The sequence below is a fragment of the Nerophis ophidion genome, linkage group LG12 (assembly GCF_033978795.1).
Source record: "Nerophis ophidion isolate RoL-2023_Sa linkage group LG12, RoL_Noph_v1.0, whole genome shotgun sequence".
Taxonomy (NCBI): Eukaryota; Metazoa; Chordata; class Actinopteri; order Syngnathiformes; family Syngnathidae; genus Nerophis; species Nerophis ophidion.
Genome location: NC_084622.1, coordinates 31,994,014 through 32,010,132, shown reverse-complemented (window position 1 = coordinate 32,010,132; position 16,119 = coordinate 31,994,014). Strand labels below are relative to the sequence as shown.

The 16,119-nt window shown below is 39.0% G+C and overlaps 1 long non-coding RNA gene across 1 annotated transcript; it reads left to right on the top strand.

The window, feature by feature from the left end:
• The first annotated feature begins 669 nt into the window (after nt 1-669).
• LOC133563814 (uncharacterized) lies at nt 670-2,429 on the top strand. Its single transcript, XR_009809123.1, has 4 exons — nt 670-786; nt 1,832-1,906; nt 2,106-2,170; nt 2,316-2,429. It is a non-coding gene; the product is annotated as an uncharacterized LOC133563814 (long non-coding RNA).
• The last annotated feature ends 13,690 nt before the right edge of the window (nt 2,430-16,119 follow it).

Below are 16,119 nucleotides of genomic sequence, written 5' to 3'. Positions count from 1 at the left end.
TCCCACCCATCACCCCGAACTACTATAAAAATTTCAGGAAGATCGTAGCATGTGGAAGGACGTTATGAAAGTTAAAATAAAAAAACCCGTTTCCATATGAGTTGGGAAACTGTGTTAGTTATAAATATAAACAGAATACAATGATTTGCAAATCCTTTTCAACCCATATTCATTGAATGCACTACAAAGACAACATATTTGATGTTCAAACTCATAAACTTTATTTTTTTTTGCAAATAATAAATAACTTAGAATTTCATGGCTGCAACACGTGCCAAAGTAGTTGGGAAAGGGCATGTTCACCTCTGTGTTACGTCACCTTTTCTTTTAACAACACTCAATAAACGTTTGGGAACTGAGGAAACTAATTGTTGAAACTTTGAAGTGGACCCAGTGGGCACCCGTCCTTAGTTCAACGTCGAGGTGAGGTTGAAAATACGTCGCGACGTCACTCAACCATATCCCGACCAAATCACAACCAACTGACCCCACCACACCATATGTTGCAAATCTGGTTTGTTTTCATCATTGGGGGAGATCGTCTTTTCAACGTCATTTCAACGTGTACAATTCAACTTGCCAAACATTCTGCGCGCATCGGCCATTTGCGACAGTTTTCAACAAAACCGCTGCTTGATGGCAGCGTGAACTAAAAGCCAAGCTTGTGCGCATGCGTGCTGAAGTACTTCCTTTCCAGTCCAGCAAGCAAGTCTAAGAGCGAAGATTTGAATTGGAAATCGAACTATTTCACTGCGAAGAAAACCATCGATGTCCATAAAGATTCAGGTTTGTACCTTGAGATAATACTGGTTATTTATATCGATATAATTTTGGCCCTTTCACAAGAGGGTTGCAGGAAAACGTTTATTTTGACCTGAGCAAACTCTTTTTTTCTCCCCAAGCAGACAACATTTTTTTCCCCCACCTGCCCAAAAGCAAAAAATTGTTTTTCCAGGCTAACACAAAACAAACAATTTTTTTTTGGTTCTGTACCCTTTACAGCCGTGCCAGTCACTGTATTAATTTACTTCCTCTTGATTTTGATCTTCAAAACACTTGTCTGGATGGCAGTTAGGTTTTTCTGGCTCATTTTAATGTTTATTTAAAATGTTGCCAGTTTATTTTAAGTACAGGTACTTTTTAATTAGTTTGATTTGTTAGCAAGGCTTTGTCTCAAAAGGCAGGTCCACGGGTCGCCCATAAAAGGATCCATATAATATTAAATGCTATGATCTTTACTTATTTTTTTATTTTACTGATAAGGCCAATACTGTTATTACAAGAGGTTTTGTCAAGTATTGAAACTTCCAAATGGTTTCACTGTTGACCTGTTGGCCAACATGTATACTAAAATATATCACAATAAAATATCCAGACAGATTTTGTTGAAAGATGTTTTATGATTGACAATAAAAGACTGCTCGGAGCGCAGAAATTTTTGGGGGGTACAAAGTTTTTTCTCTCGGCACGAGAAGGCAACCAACTTTTTTTTTTGCAGAGCTTACCGGAGCAAACTTTTTTTTATATATATATATATATATATATATATATATATATATATACGTCAGGAGAACAAACTATTTATTTTTCAGTTTTTGCTAAACAATCTCTTTTTTTCCAAAAAAAAACATACCCTCCCCCACGTTTCATCTGGTCCACCCCTAAGTCTATGTACATGTACCACAACCGGTAATTGAAAAGCAGAACGTTAATGCAAGGCAATGTACCAATGATTTCAGTTTATGCATATGGAACGACACAGTACACTTGCTATGATACATATGATACCAAAAAGGATAATTTTTTTATAAAACTGTCCTTCCGTGTGCAGAAATTGGAGACAGTGGAGGAACTACTCGACCTTGACGAGTTGATAAAAACTCAACCAAGCAAGAAAGATTTGCTGGTAAGTAATTATAACATTATAATTGTGTAGCTGTTTTTACATCGGAAATTTATTGTATTTAGATAGAAATTTCAGGTTATGAAATCGTGTAGATAAAACACGTGTAAATAAAACAGACCCTATACTTGAATGTATATGTATGTGTTTGCCAGCCCCTTCCCCCAGTGTATGCTAAACACATTCTCTTGTATATTTGCAGACAGCCAGGCTCTCAAAGATTGGTGGATATGACTTAAAGAGCTGTTTAAGCACCATCATGGACAGGTATTTTCCTCTTTCTCTTTATATATATTAAAAATAGGCGATGTAAGACCCAAATTCTAATCTATGAGTGCTAGATCGGGAATTATAATAATGCAAAATTCCGTACTTTTTGGGCTGCATGTATGACTTGCGTGTTCAATTTCAGGCTCATGACAAATGAATTAATGTCCAATCTGAACATGAAGGGGAGAGGGGGAAAAAAATAGCTTTGCCAAGACAAAGCTGCTCGATTTAGTCACAGGTGAGTTTGTGTGTGTGTTTAATAATTACATTAACTTGATTGGGGTAAATCACATGCACCCTTAATTAATTTGTATTCTTTTTGCCTGTTTACAGCTAGTGTCTTGGATACCCAGAAGGGGACCGAAACGATGGTCCATGATGCCATAAAAAATCAACTGAAATATGCCCCTGGACAGAAGGGAGGAATAAGATGGGCATCACAGGCTAAATAAATAATTATATCGATTGACATTCTCCATTTTCTTTGTACTTAATTTTAATTTTGCATTGACAGGATTCAGCCTGGAGCTATATATGCACTATGTTTTGTTGTCTTTAATTATATTTATATATTGGTTGATATTACGTTGATAATTGGTTGGTTGATCTTAGGTTGAAACTGAAAGTTGAATCAACGTTGAAACATTGACGTAGATTCTACGTCGGTATTTAAACGTTGATCCAACTTTCATTTTCAACCCAAATCCAACGTTATTTCAACACGGGAAAGTAACATTGTTTCAACGTTGATTAAACGTCTCTGTTAGGTAGAAACTGAAAGTTGAATCAACGTTGAAACATTGACGTTGATTCAACGTCAGTATTTAAACGTTGATCCAACTTTCATTTTCAACCCAAATCCAACGTTATTTCAACACGGGAAAGTAACGTTGTTTCAACGTTGATTAAACGTCTCTGTTAGGTAGAAACTGAAAGTTGAATCAACGTTGAAACATTGACGTTAATTCAACGTCGGTATTTAAACGTTGATCCAACTTTCATTTTCAACCCAAATCCAACTTTATTTCAACACTGGAAAGTAACGTTGTTTCAACGTTGATTAAACGTCTCTGTCAGGTAGAAACTGAAAGTTGAATCATCGTTGAAACATTGACGTTGATTCAATGTCGGTATTTAAACGTTGATCCAACTTTAATTTTCAACCCAAATCCAACGTTATTTCAACACAGGAAAGTAACGTTGTTTCAACGTTGATTAAACGTCTCTGTTAGGTAGAAACTGAAAGTTGAATCAACGTTGAAACATTGACGTTGATTCAACGTCGGTATTTAAACGTTGATCCAACTTTCATTTTCAACCCAAATCCAACGTTATTTCAACACGGGAAAGTAACGTTGTTTCAACGTTGATTAAACGTCTCTGTTAGGTAGAAACTGAAAGTTGAATCATCGTTGAAACATTGACCTTGATTCAACGTCGGTATTCAAACGTTGATCCAACTTTAATTTTCAACCCAAATCCAACGTTATTTCAACACAGGAAAGTAACGTTGTTTCAACGTTGATTAAACGTCTCTGTTAGGTAGAAACTGAAAGTTGAATCAACGTTGAAACATTGACGTTGATTCAACGTCGGTATTTAAACGTTGATCCAACTTTCATTTTCAACCCAAATCCAACGTTATTTCAACACGGGAAAGTAACGTTGTTTCAACGTTGATTAAACGTCTCTGTTAGGTAGAAACTGAAAGTTGAATCATCGTTGAAACATTGACCTTGATTCAACGTCGGTATTTAAACGTTGATCCAACTTTAATTTTCAACCCAAATCCAACGTTATTTCAACACAGGAAAGTAACGTTGTTTCAACGTTGATTAAACGTCTCTGTTAGGTAGAAACTGAAAGTTGAATCAACGTTGAAACATTGACGTTGATTCAACGTCGGTATTTAAACGTTGATCCAACTTTCATTTTCAACCCAAATCCAACGTTATTTCAACACGGGAAAGTAACGTTGTTTCAACGTTGATTAAACGTCTCTGTTAGGTAGAAACTGAAAGTTGACTCAACATTGAAACATTGACGTTGATTCAACGTCTGTATTTAAATGTTGATCCAACTTTCATTTTCAACCCAAATCGAACGTTGTTTCAACACGGGAAAGTAACGTTGTTTCAACGTTAATTAAACGTCTCTGTGCCCACTGGGGAATTCTTTCCCATTCTTGTTTTATGTAGAGCTTCAGTCGTTCAACAGTCCGGGTTCTCCGCTGTCGTATTTTACGCTTCATAATGCGCCACACATTTTCGATGGGAGACAGGCCTGGACTGCAGGTGGGCCAGGAAAGTACGCGTACTCTTTTTTTATCAAGCTACGCTGTTGTAACACGTGCTGAACGTGGCTTGGCATTGTCTTTCTGAAATAAGCAAGGGCGTCCATGATAACGTTGCTTGGATGACAAAATATGTTGTTCCAAAACCTGTATGTACCTTTCAGCATTAATGGTGCCTTCACAGATGTGTAAGTTACCCATGCCTTGGGCACTAATACACCCCCATACCATCACAGATGCTGGCTTTTGAACTTTGCGTTGATAACAGTCTGGATGGTTCGCTTCCCCTTTGGTCAGGATGAAACAATGTAGAATACTCAATGTTAGTTTCCGGCCATGCGGCTTACGTGGAGTGATTTTTCCAGATTTTCTGAACAATTTTTTTTTTTTTTTTCCTGAAGGAACTCTCCTGAAGGATTCAATAAAGTACTATCTATCTATCTATTTTGATGATATTATGGAGTGCAGATGTTGAAATCCCTAAATTTCTTGCAATTGCACTTTGAGAAACGTTGTCCTTAAACTGTTTCACTATTTGCTCACACAGTTGTGGACAAAGGGGTGTACCTCGCCCCATCCTTTCTTGTGCATATCGGGCACTTCAGGACGTCCTCAACATCATTTCCACCAAAAATGCTCAGGATATGAATTTGTGGATCTGAGTTATTAACATTTTAAGTTTTGTGGCGAACCAATAGATCAAAGTTTGGCACCATCTCACGCCCGCATTTTTTCATAAGCAAAAAATGTTTCCAATTCATCATCAGCCATCATTTTATAATCAGGCTCTGGTCACCTAAATTGCAGAAATGACAGTTAGCTTTGTGATGGTGTGGGACAGTTTTCGCCACTAGGCTCGGCCCAAAAAAAATAGCTATGAACAGGTACCTGTCATGGTCCGCTATGCGGATCGTTTATTGTTTTGTTGTTTATAGGTTCTAATCATGTTTAGTTCTAGACTCGGCAGATCCTTGTTTTTGTGCACTTCCTGTTTTGTCTCGTTTCCATGGTTTTGTCATTTGTTCACCTGCTCTGGCGTCAAGCACACCTGTGTTCTAATTATTGTTTGAGTATATAAGCCTGCGTTATTCCTTACTTCGTCCTTGGTCCATTGTTTGTTTCACGCAACAAGTCACGGTTAGTATCCTGTCTTAGAGTTTCTTTTGTGTTAAGTTCCGTCTTTTGTTTTGTACTTTAGTCTCCTGCTAAGTTTTAGCTTTAGCTTCCCGTGCGTAGGCACGTGCTTTATTTTGTCATTTTGTGTCAGTGTTCTGTTGTTTTATCAAAAATCAAGTTCTTACCTGCACTCCTGCCTGACTGGTCGTGTGCATCCATGAGGTGGCAACTCCGCGCAGCAAGTGCGCCGCGTACACGTGACAGTACCGACCCATTGGGCACTTCAGGTTGTCATCATCCTTCCTGCAAATTAGGATCGAGATCTGAGTTTGAGCCGAGTTATTAACGTTTCGTGTTTTGTGGCAAACCATCAGATCGAAGTTTGGCGCCGTGACACACCCACATTCTGTCATTTGCAAAACATTTATCAACACTCATCAGTTTAGTATCGTCTCTGACAAGCTAAAGTGCAACCATGGCACTTATATCGGTGATGGTGTCAGGCAATTTTCGCCTCTCGGCTCCAACCACTGGGAGGAGTTTTAAACAGGTTCTGACCCATCGGGCACTTCGGGTGTCATCATCATCATTTCTACCAAATATCTGAATTTGTGGAGTCAACATATTAATGTTTCATGCTTTGTGGCGAATCATCGAAGCAATTTTTGGTCCCATGCCACGCCCACATCTTAAGGCGCAGGAAAATTAGTTCACAATTTATTATCGCCTGAATGAGTTGTATCAGTAATTTTAACCGCGACTCATTTGGTCAAAGCACCTCGGGGGATTTCTTTGACGTGCGACCCTTTTTTTTCGTTGAAAAATGGAAAACAAAAAACAAGATGGCCGTCTTCCTGGTCGTTTTCAGGTATGGGTTCCTGAGACTTTTACGTAGGTCCTGCCATGAAAGCCGTCTCCTGCGATTTTTGTGTTGATACGTGATAATGGTCATTTTTCTCATTTTAAAGGTGAGAACCCTAATTTTAATAAAATATGTTGTCATGCCTGACGCTGCTGCAAAATAATGGCATCCAAACGGTTAGAACACGGGTCCCCAAACTACGGATTCGGCCCGCCAGTGTCAAAAATCCGGCCCCTGGGAAGTCCCAAGTTAAAAAAGTATACTTTTTTTTTTTATGTATTTTTTTTAATTACTATTAATATTTTAAAAAATCAGTCCTTTCCAATCCATTTTCTACCAGTTGTTACTCTCAGGGTCTCCTAGCCACTCAGGCAAATAATGTTGTCTAAAAATGCATTTCCCCGATAATGTGACATCATCGTGCTTGGAAAATATATATATATATATATATATATATATATATATATATATATATATATATATATATACATGTATATACAGGTGCTGTTCATATTATTAGAATATCATGAAAAAGTTGATTTATTTCAGTAATTATATTCAGAACGTGAAACTTACATATTATACAATTCATTACACACATAGTGATATATTTGAAATGTTTATTTCTTTAAATGTTGATGATTACTACTGACGACTACTTAAAATCCCAAATTCAGTATATCAGAAAATTAGAATACTAGTTAGGACTAGTAGCAAAAAATATTTTTTAGAAATGTGGGCCAACTGAAAAGTATGAACATGGAAATTTTTAGCATCTACGGCAATCAATACTTAGTTGCAGCTCCTTTCGCCTGAATTGCTGCAGCAATACGGCGTGGCATGGAGTCGATCAGTCTGTTGCACTCCTCAGGTGTTATGAGAGCCCAGGTTGCTTTAATAGTGGCCTTCAGCTCTTCAGCATTGTTGGGTCTGGCATCTCACATCTTCCGCTTCACAATACCCCATAGGTTTTCTATGGGGTTAAGGTCAGGTGAGTTTGCAGGCCAATCAAGAACAGGGATACCATGGTCCTTAAACCAGGTACTGGTAGATTTGGCACTGTGTGCAGGTGCCAAGTCATGTTGGAAAATTAAATCTTCACCTCCATAAAATTGGTCTGCGGCAGGCAGCATAAAGTGTTCTAAAACTTCCTGGTAGACTGCTGCATTGACCCTAGACCTCAGGAAACACAGTGGACCAACACCAGCAGATGACATGGCACCCCAGACCATTACCGATTGTGGAAATTTGACACTGGACTTCAGGCAACGTGGATTCTGTGCCTCTCCTGTGTTCCTCCAGACTCTGGGACCTTGATTTCCAAAGGAGATACAACATTTACTTTCATCTGAAAACATAACTTTGGACCACTCAGCAGCAGTCCAGTCCTTTTTGTCTTGAGCCCAGGCAAGACGCTTTTGACGTTCTCTCTTATTCAAGAGTGGCTTTACACAAGGAATGCGACAGCTGAAGCCCATATCTTGCATATGTCGGTGCGTGGTGGTTCTTGAAGCACTGACTCCAGCTGCAGTCCACTCTTTGTGGATCTACCCCACATTTTTGAATCGGTTTTGTTTGACAATCCTCTCCAGGGCGCGGTTATCCCTCTTGCTTGTACACTTTTTTCTCCCACATCTTTGTCTTCCCTTCGCCTCTCTATTAATGTGCTTGGACACAGAGCTCTGGGAACATCCAACCTCTTTGGCAATGACCTTTTGTGTCTTGCCCTCCTTCTTTAAAGTATCAATGGTCATCTTTTGGACAGTTGTCAAGTCAGCATTCTTCCCCATGATTGTGTGTCATACAGAATCAAAACGAGAGACCATTTAAAGGCTTTTCCAGGTGTTTTGAGTTAGTTAGCTAATTAGAGTGTGGCACCAGGTGTCTTCAATATCTGACATTTTCACCATATTTTAATTTTCTGAGATGTTGAATTTAGGGTTTTCATTGGTTGTCAGCTATAATCATCTCCTTTTTGGCAAAAAACACTTGAAATGTATCAGTCTGTTTGGAATGAATGTATACATTCTACAAGTTTGACTTTCTAAATGGAATTAAGGAAGTAAATCAACTTTTTAATGATATTCTAATAATATGACCAGCACCTGTGTGTGTGTATATATATATATATATATATTCCAAGGACAATGATGTCACTATCTATATATATATATATATATATATATATATATATACATAAACAGTATATATGTATGTATATAAAACCCAGGCCCCGGCCAATTTTTTTTAATCCAATGCGGCCTCTGAGTCAAAAAGTTTGGGGACCCCTGGTATAGAAGAAAAAACAACAATTTCAATAGGGCCCTTACATAGAACCTAAATATCATCTCGCTGTCATTTTCCTTTGAATGAACGTCAGAGGAGTATAAAAGTGGAGCCGAAGACATATGACTCAACTCACTGAATAAAATTGAAGACGAGCAAAGAACTGGCTCATCAAGTTCATAAACTTGAAAGTATCCAACATGAGAAACTCCCATGTCTCATGAAATGGTCTTGTCCAATGAATAATATTCAGCAATCAGTAGCAATAAAATAAAAACAACAGTAAGTTTCCCAAAGACAATTTTCTGTGGTCATTTCGGAAGGAATTTGGTACCAATCATTGCTGGAACCTCATCATATCATATGTGTATCCAAGGAAATAAAAGCACATATTAATTTCAGTAATGTGCAGCATGCTGGTAACCGCCAAAAAATTAAATGCAAATATGAAATTTTTGCAATGTGCATTGAGAGTTTCTGATAAAGCCCTGCCACAACCAACCCAAAATGTCAACATGCTAGTTTCTAAAATTCCAACGAGCATTGAAGCAGACAAGCGACTTCCCCCTGCAATGGCTCAGTTAACAAACTATGAACCATGAACCGTAATTCTGACTTAAAGGCCTACTGAAACCCACTACTACCCACCACGCAGTCCAATAGTTTATATATCAATGATGAAATATTAACATTGCAACACATGCCAATACGGCCTTTTTAGTTTACTGAATTGCAATTTAAAATTTCCCGGGAGTTTCTTCTTGAAAACGTTGCGTAATGATGACGTATACACGTGATGTCACAGGCTGTTAGGAAATATGAGCGCTGCACACACACACAGCTAAAAGTCGTCTGCTTTAACAGCATAATAACACAGTATTTTGGAGATCTGTGTTGCTGAATATTTTGTAATTTGTTCAATTAATATTGGAGAAGTCAAAGTAGAAAGATGGAGTTGGGAAGCTTTAGCCTTTAGCCACACAAACACACGGTGATTCCTTGTTTAAAATTCCCGGAGGTGAAACTTTACTATGGATCACAGCGAACATGGATCCCGACCGAATGTCAACCAGCAGATTTCGGTGAGAAAATTGTGGTAAAAAGTCGCTTCTTACCGGAGATCAGCTGAGCTTGTGCCGCCCATAAAGCTGCCGTCAACTTCCCTGAGACACTGCGCGTAAACACACTCGTGGACACACCCCTCCGACTATCAGGTATTATTAAACTCACTAAAACACTAGCAACACAATAGAAAGATAAGGGATTTCCCAGAATTATCCTAGTAAATGTGTCTAAAAACATCTGAATCGCTCACAATTTAATCGCGTTTTTTTTTTTTTTTTTTTTCTTAGTCCGTCGCTATCAATATCCTCAAACACGAATCTTTCATCTTTGCTCAAATTATTGGGGGAATTGTCGTTTTCTCAGTCCGAATAGCTGTTTTTGTTGGAGGCTCCCATTAAATACAATGTGAGGAAGTGAGGAGCCATCAACATGTGACGTCATCGTCTGCGATTTCCGGTAAACGCAGGGCTTTTCTGTTAGCACCAAAAGTTGCGAACTTTATCGTGGATGTTCTCTACTAAATCCTTTCCGCAAAAATATGGCAATATCGTGAAATTATCAAGTATGACACATAGAATGGACCTTCTATCCCCGTTTAAATAAGAAAATCTCATTTCAGTAGACCTTTAACGCTGTCTGTTCACATAAATCACCAAAGAAGTAGCTGGCAAGTAAATCCACATACTACACACTCACAACATCATTGATTATCCGTTGTTGATTTCTGACTGACAGCACGTAATCTACCATATTCATAACAATAATATGCAGTTACGTCTGGGTATACAACCCGTAGAAAAATATATGACATCAGAAGACACGGAGGATATTTATTCAATTGTTTGAATTTATAGGAAAAAAACTGATAACAGACATAACACACAACAATAGTGGTTTCAAATGGCAACATTCTGACATTAGGAAAACAAAATGAAAACAAGAATATAAATGGTGGTTGTCAATAACAGTTGCAGTTTTAGATGGAAGAGAGTGAAAAAATATGGAATCACTCAATTCTGAGAGAAACTGATGGACTTACCCTGTAAATGTTCATTTCCAAAGCTAACACCTGCATCAGATTAAAGCTGTTCATTAGTCTGCAGTTAAAAATGAGTGTTTACACCTTGGAGAGCTGTTGCGCCAGGTGCACTAACATGAATCATGGCTCCAGCGGGAGAGATGTTAATTGAAACAAATGAGAGGATTATCACAGTACTTCAAGAAGGCAAATCATCACACGATATTACAACATATGTTTATTGTTCTCATTTAGGCGTCTCTAAAATCTGGACCAAGTACAAACAACGTGGGAAGGTTGTAAAAGGCAAACCAGGGAAAACATCCAAGTGTCAAGGCAGGAAATTAAAGCAGTATGTCTTGAAAACTAAAAATGCAAAGAAAAAGTATTAAAGAACAAATGGGAGGAAACTGGAATCACCATCTGTGACTTAACTGTTAAAAACTGTTTAAAGGAAATGGGATATAAATACAGAAATGCTAAACGAAAGCTGTCATTGGCCCCGAAACAGAAAACAACAAGGTTGCCAATGCCGATTTCAATAATACTAATCGATGGTACTCGTATCGGTACCATATGTAATTGGTGTTAATAAGGATCCATCCATTTTCTACCACTTGTCCCTTTTGAGGTTGCGGGGGGTGCTGGAACCTATCTCAGCTGCATTCGGGCGGAAGGCTGGGTACACCCTGGACAAGTTGCCACTTCTTCGCAGGGCCAACACAGATAGACAGACAACATTCACACTCACATTCACACACTAGGGACCATTTAGTGTTGCCAATCAACCTATTCCCAGGTGCATGTCTTTGGAGGTGAGAGGAAGCCGGAGTACCCGGAGGGAACCCACGCAGTCACGGGGAGAACATGCAAACTCCACACAGAAAGATCCCAAACCCAGGATTGAACTCAGGACGACTCAAGACCTTTGTATTGTGAGGCACATTTACTAACCCCTCTTTCACCGTGTTGCCCTGTTAATAAAGATAGGAAGAAAAAAAAATGATCAGCATTTTGGTCTCTGGCCAAATCCTTGTAGTTCGCTGAGGTCCACACAAGGATCTGGGAGTTCTCAATAGGAGATGTGTTTCAGAAGGCGGGGCCTAGTAAAAAAAAAAAAATTAATGTGATTGGATAAACCACTTGTCCGTTATCTTAAATGACGTGCTCTTTCAACCACTCACATCCAAATCAACCTGTGACGCTGAGGAGAGCGACGTTGGGAAATCCAGACCCGATCTGAAGAAGAGCCAAAACATCCTTGCCACCAATAAATGCCTTAAACATTTTTCTTTGTTGATCCCTTAAAGAATTAATATTTGATAGATTCAACAAAAAAATTGCAATAGCAGAATCAATGTCAGCACACGACTCCGATATAACTCGGTTGGTAGAGTGGCCGTGCCAGCAACTTGAGGGTTCCAGGTTCGATCCCCGCTTCCGCCATCCAAGTCACTGCCATTGTGTCCTTGGGCAAGACACTTTACCCACCTGCTCCCAGTGCCACCCACACTTGTTTAAATGTAACTTAGATATTGGGTTTCACTTTGTAAAAGTGTTTTGAGTTACCAGAGAAAAGCGCTATATAAATATATATTTCACTTCACTCCTCACAGTCGCTTCGGCGCTACGTCACGTCGATGTAATCCCGCCCAGCAATCCTGATTGGTTCATTATTTTTTGCTAAAGGAGTTTGCAATGCCCTGCGATGAGGTGGCGACTTGTCCAGGGTGTACTCCGCCTTCCGCCCAATTGTAACTGAGATAGGCACCAGCGCCCCCCGTGACCCCAAAGGGAATAAGCGGCAGAAAATGGATGGATGGATGGATTTTGCAATTTCTTCGAGCCCAGACCCTTGTGTGGAGCTCAGCAAACTTCAAGGATCTGGTGAGAATCAGGTTAGTTGTACTCCACCGACATCATGGAACATCTTGCAACACGGAAGTCTTTTATCAACACCTGTTTTTCAAGTACTCATCAACATTTCCATTTTTTTCGCCTTAAAGTACCAGTAGAATGGAAAAGCAAGTTGCCTTTGTATGCTCATGATCAAAATAGTATCGATCTCACTGAGATTCCCGAGCCATTTAAAGAGATAATGAGCAAGCCAGTCACGTGATCCGCGACATTGAGTTAGGAACCACAGACCCCTTTCCCATCAACAACATTGCTAATCAACCAGACTTTGTGAGAGTCAACAATGGTTACTTTGAGACAAATGATTATCCAGAAACTCACATTTTTGAGCCTGAACACAAGGAGGATGAGCAATAAGTTTTAGAAGCCAAGTGCTAAATGGATGTTCCATTTTTTGAAACACCATAGCATCAGCATTGCTAGGTGCTGAAAATACAAACAAACACTTACTGTACAATTTCCACTCTCGCTTGTTGGCACTTTCTGGATGTTTTTTAGAGGGTGTAGTTGGCGCAATAGAGAACCCTCAATCTGTTGACTTAATTGTTAGCTAATTATTTAAGATTTTGAATGCCTAACAAAAGCCAAGCATATGTGTTCTTGTCTTACATAAAGATTATGAATGATAGACAGCAAATCTCTTTCCAATGTTTGGATATTTCCAGTATGACTGATCTATTGGTATGGTTAGAGAGCAGAAACGTTCCCATCCTGACATCATCCGACCTCGAGTCTTCAATAATTGCCGAAGATATTTGGAGCGGATTATTCAAAATGTCCGTCTGAACTTGTGGGATATTTAGACAATATTTTCACATACGTTGCAGATTGTAAATACGATTGGATAGGGTTTAATGGATACAATAAAACACAATTAAGCATATAAAGTTGTGGAGGTTTCCCTCTTGTCAGGGGTTCTCCTGGCCGAGAGATCTTTGTGAGCCCAGTAGACACTTTGAATACAGTCTATTTATTCTCATACACACAAGTGCTCAGGACTTTTCAGTCAGGCGTGTCTGTGTTTCCTCTCTCAGTTTCTTTGTGTGTGTGTCTTTCTGGCTCCAACTACCAACTCCAACCCTTTGTCTCGTTCCGGCTGCTGCTAATAAAGGTGACAGGTGATTAGATAACAAGCCCCAACTGGGCCATCTACTCATCTGTCGATGTCTTCAAGGGCGGTCCTTGCACACCTCGCTCCGCGGCAGGCCTGCAAGCCATGCCCCCCTCCACAAAAGTCATCTTGTTTTTTCCATTCTACTTGTACTTTAAAGGCCTACTGAAATGAGATTTTTTTTATTTAAACGGGGATAGCAGGTCCATTCTATGTGTCATACTTTATCATTTCGCGATATTGCCATATTTTTGCTGAAAGGATTTAGTAGAGAACATCCGCGATAAAGTTCGCAACTTTCGGTGCTAAAACAAAAGCCCTGCCTCTACGGGAAGTTGCAGACGATGACGTCACATGTTTGATAGCTCCTCACATATTCACATTGTTTATAACGTGAACCTCCAACAAAAAGTGCTATTTGGACCGAGAAAACGACAATTTCCCCATTAATTTCAGCGAGGATAAAAGATTTGTGTTTGAGGATATTGATAGCGACGGACTAGGAAAAAAAAAAAAAAAGTAAAAAAATAAATAAAACACGATTGCATTGGGATGGATTCCGATGTTTTTAGACACATTTACTAGGATCATTCTGGGAAATCCCTTATCTTTCTATTGTGTTGCTAGTGTTTTAATGAGTTAAATAGTTCCTGACAGTCGGAGCTGTACGTCCACAGGTGTCTTGACGCCAATGTCTCAGGAGAGTCGACGGCAGCTATGGACGGCACAAGCTCAGCTTTTCTCCGGTAAGAACTGACTTTTTAACCACGATTTTCTCACCGAAACCTGCTGGTTGACATTCCGTCGTGTTTCATGGTCGCTTGACCGCGCTCTGATCCATAGTAAATTTTCACCTCCAGGAATTTAAAAAAAATTAATCACCGTGTGTTTGTGTGGCTAAAGGCTAAAGCTTCCCAGCTCCATCTTGCTACTCTGATTTCTCCGATATTAATTGAACAAATTGCAAAAGATTCAGCAACACAGATCTCCAAAATACTGTATAATTATGCCGTTAAAGCAGACGACATTTAGCTGTGTGTGCAGCACTCATACTTCCTAAAAACCTGTGACGTCTTGCGTACACGTCATCGTTACACAACGTTTTCAAGACGAAACTCCCGGAAAATTAAAAATTGCAATTTAGTAAACTAAAAAGGCCGTATTGGCATGTGTTGCAATGTTAATATTTCATCATTGATATATAAACTATCAGATTGCGTGGTGGGTTTCAGTAGGCCTTTAAGATGCAGGAAGTTGCTGGACATCCATTGTTTAGTATCATTAAGACACGCCTCCGAGTGACTGCAATCTGGCGTGTTGGTCAGCTTTAGGGGCATGTAGAGTTGGGTGTCATCAGCATAACAGTGAAAACGAACACTGTATATGTGTGTTGGAGAGTGCAGGACCAAGAACCAGACCCTTTGGAACTTTGCATGTTACCTTGACATATTCACGTTGTGGGAAACACAGTGCATCCTTTCAATGTGACAGTGTGTCATAATTAAGATGGTCAGCTGGATTAAAAAAAAAAAAAACGCCAGTCGTTTCATTTGTCCAGGATCTTAAGGATAATTCTGAACCGACTTAATTAGGAAATGGTACCAAAAAAATACTGGGAGTATTAAATGAAATAATTAATAACTTAGTACTTGGTATATATGGTATACACCAACTGTTACTGACTACCACAATTACTTATTTTGATTTCGTTTAGTGTTTCTTAAAGCCAGAATGTTGCCATTTGAAATTACTATAGTTGTGTGTCATGTCTGTTATCTACTTTTTTCTACAAAACTGAATGGTTGAACATCTTCCAAGGCTGGTGAGTCCATCATTTTTGCCAAGGCTGCTTTAATTAACAAGGTTTAATTAAAATGTGGTACTGGTAGACAGAGTCCATCAGTTAACTTAAAAGAGTGACTGAAGGAATAGCCCCAGGAAATCCTGGGGGAAAATAAAATAGTTATTATTTTGTTAACATTAAGATATTTATTTGATCCTCTAGCAGGCAAGTATTTTGACAACACAGCTTTTCTGTGCCCATGAAACACATTCACGGTCGTAAGTATCCCTTATTCCAACTCATTATCATGATTTAAATACAAAATACAACAGTCTCTTTCTCTTAATATCTCAAATATAACAATGATCTTGTTATGATCAGCTGCCCGTATCACATTATGTTCAGGTTTTGAGTCTTTTTGTATTGTGTTCTGTTAGTGTTTGACTTCCTTAGTTCCTGGTTTGTTCTGTCACCATAGTTACTTATTAGTTTCAC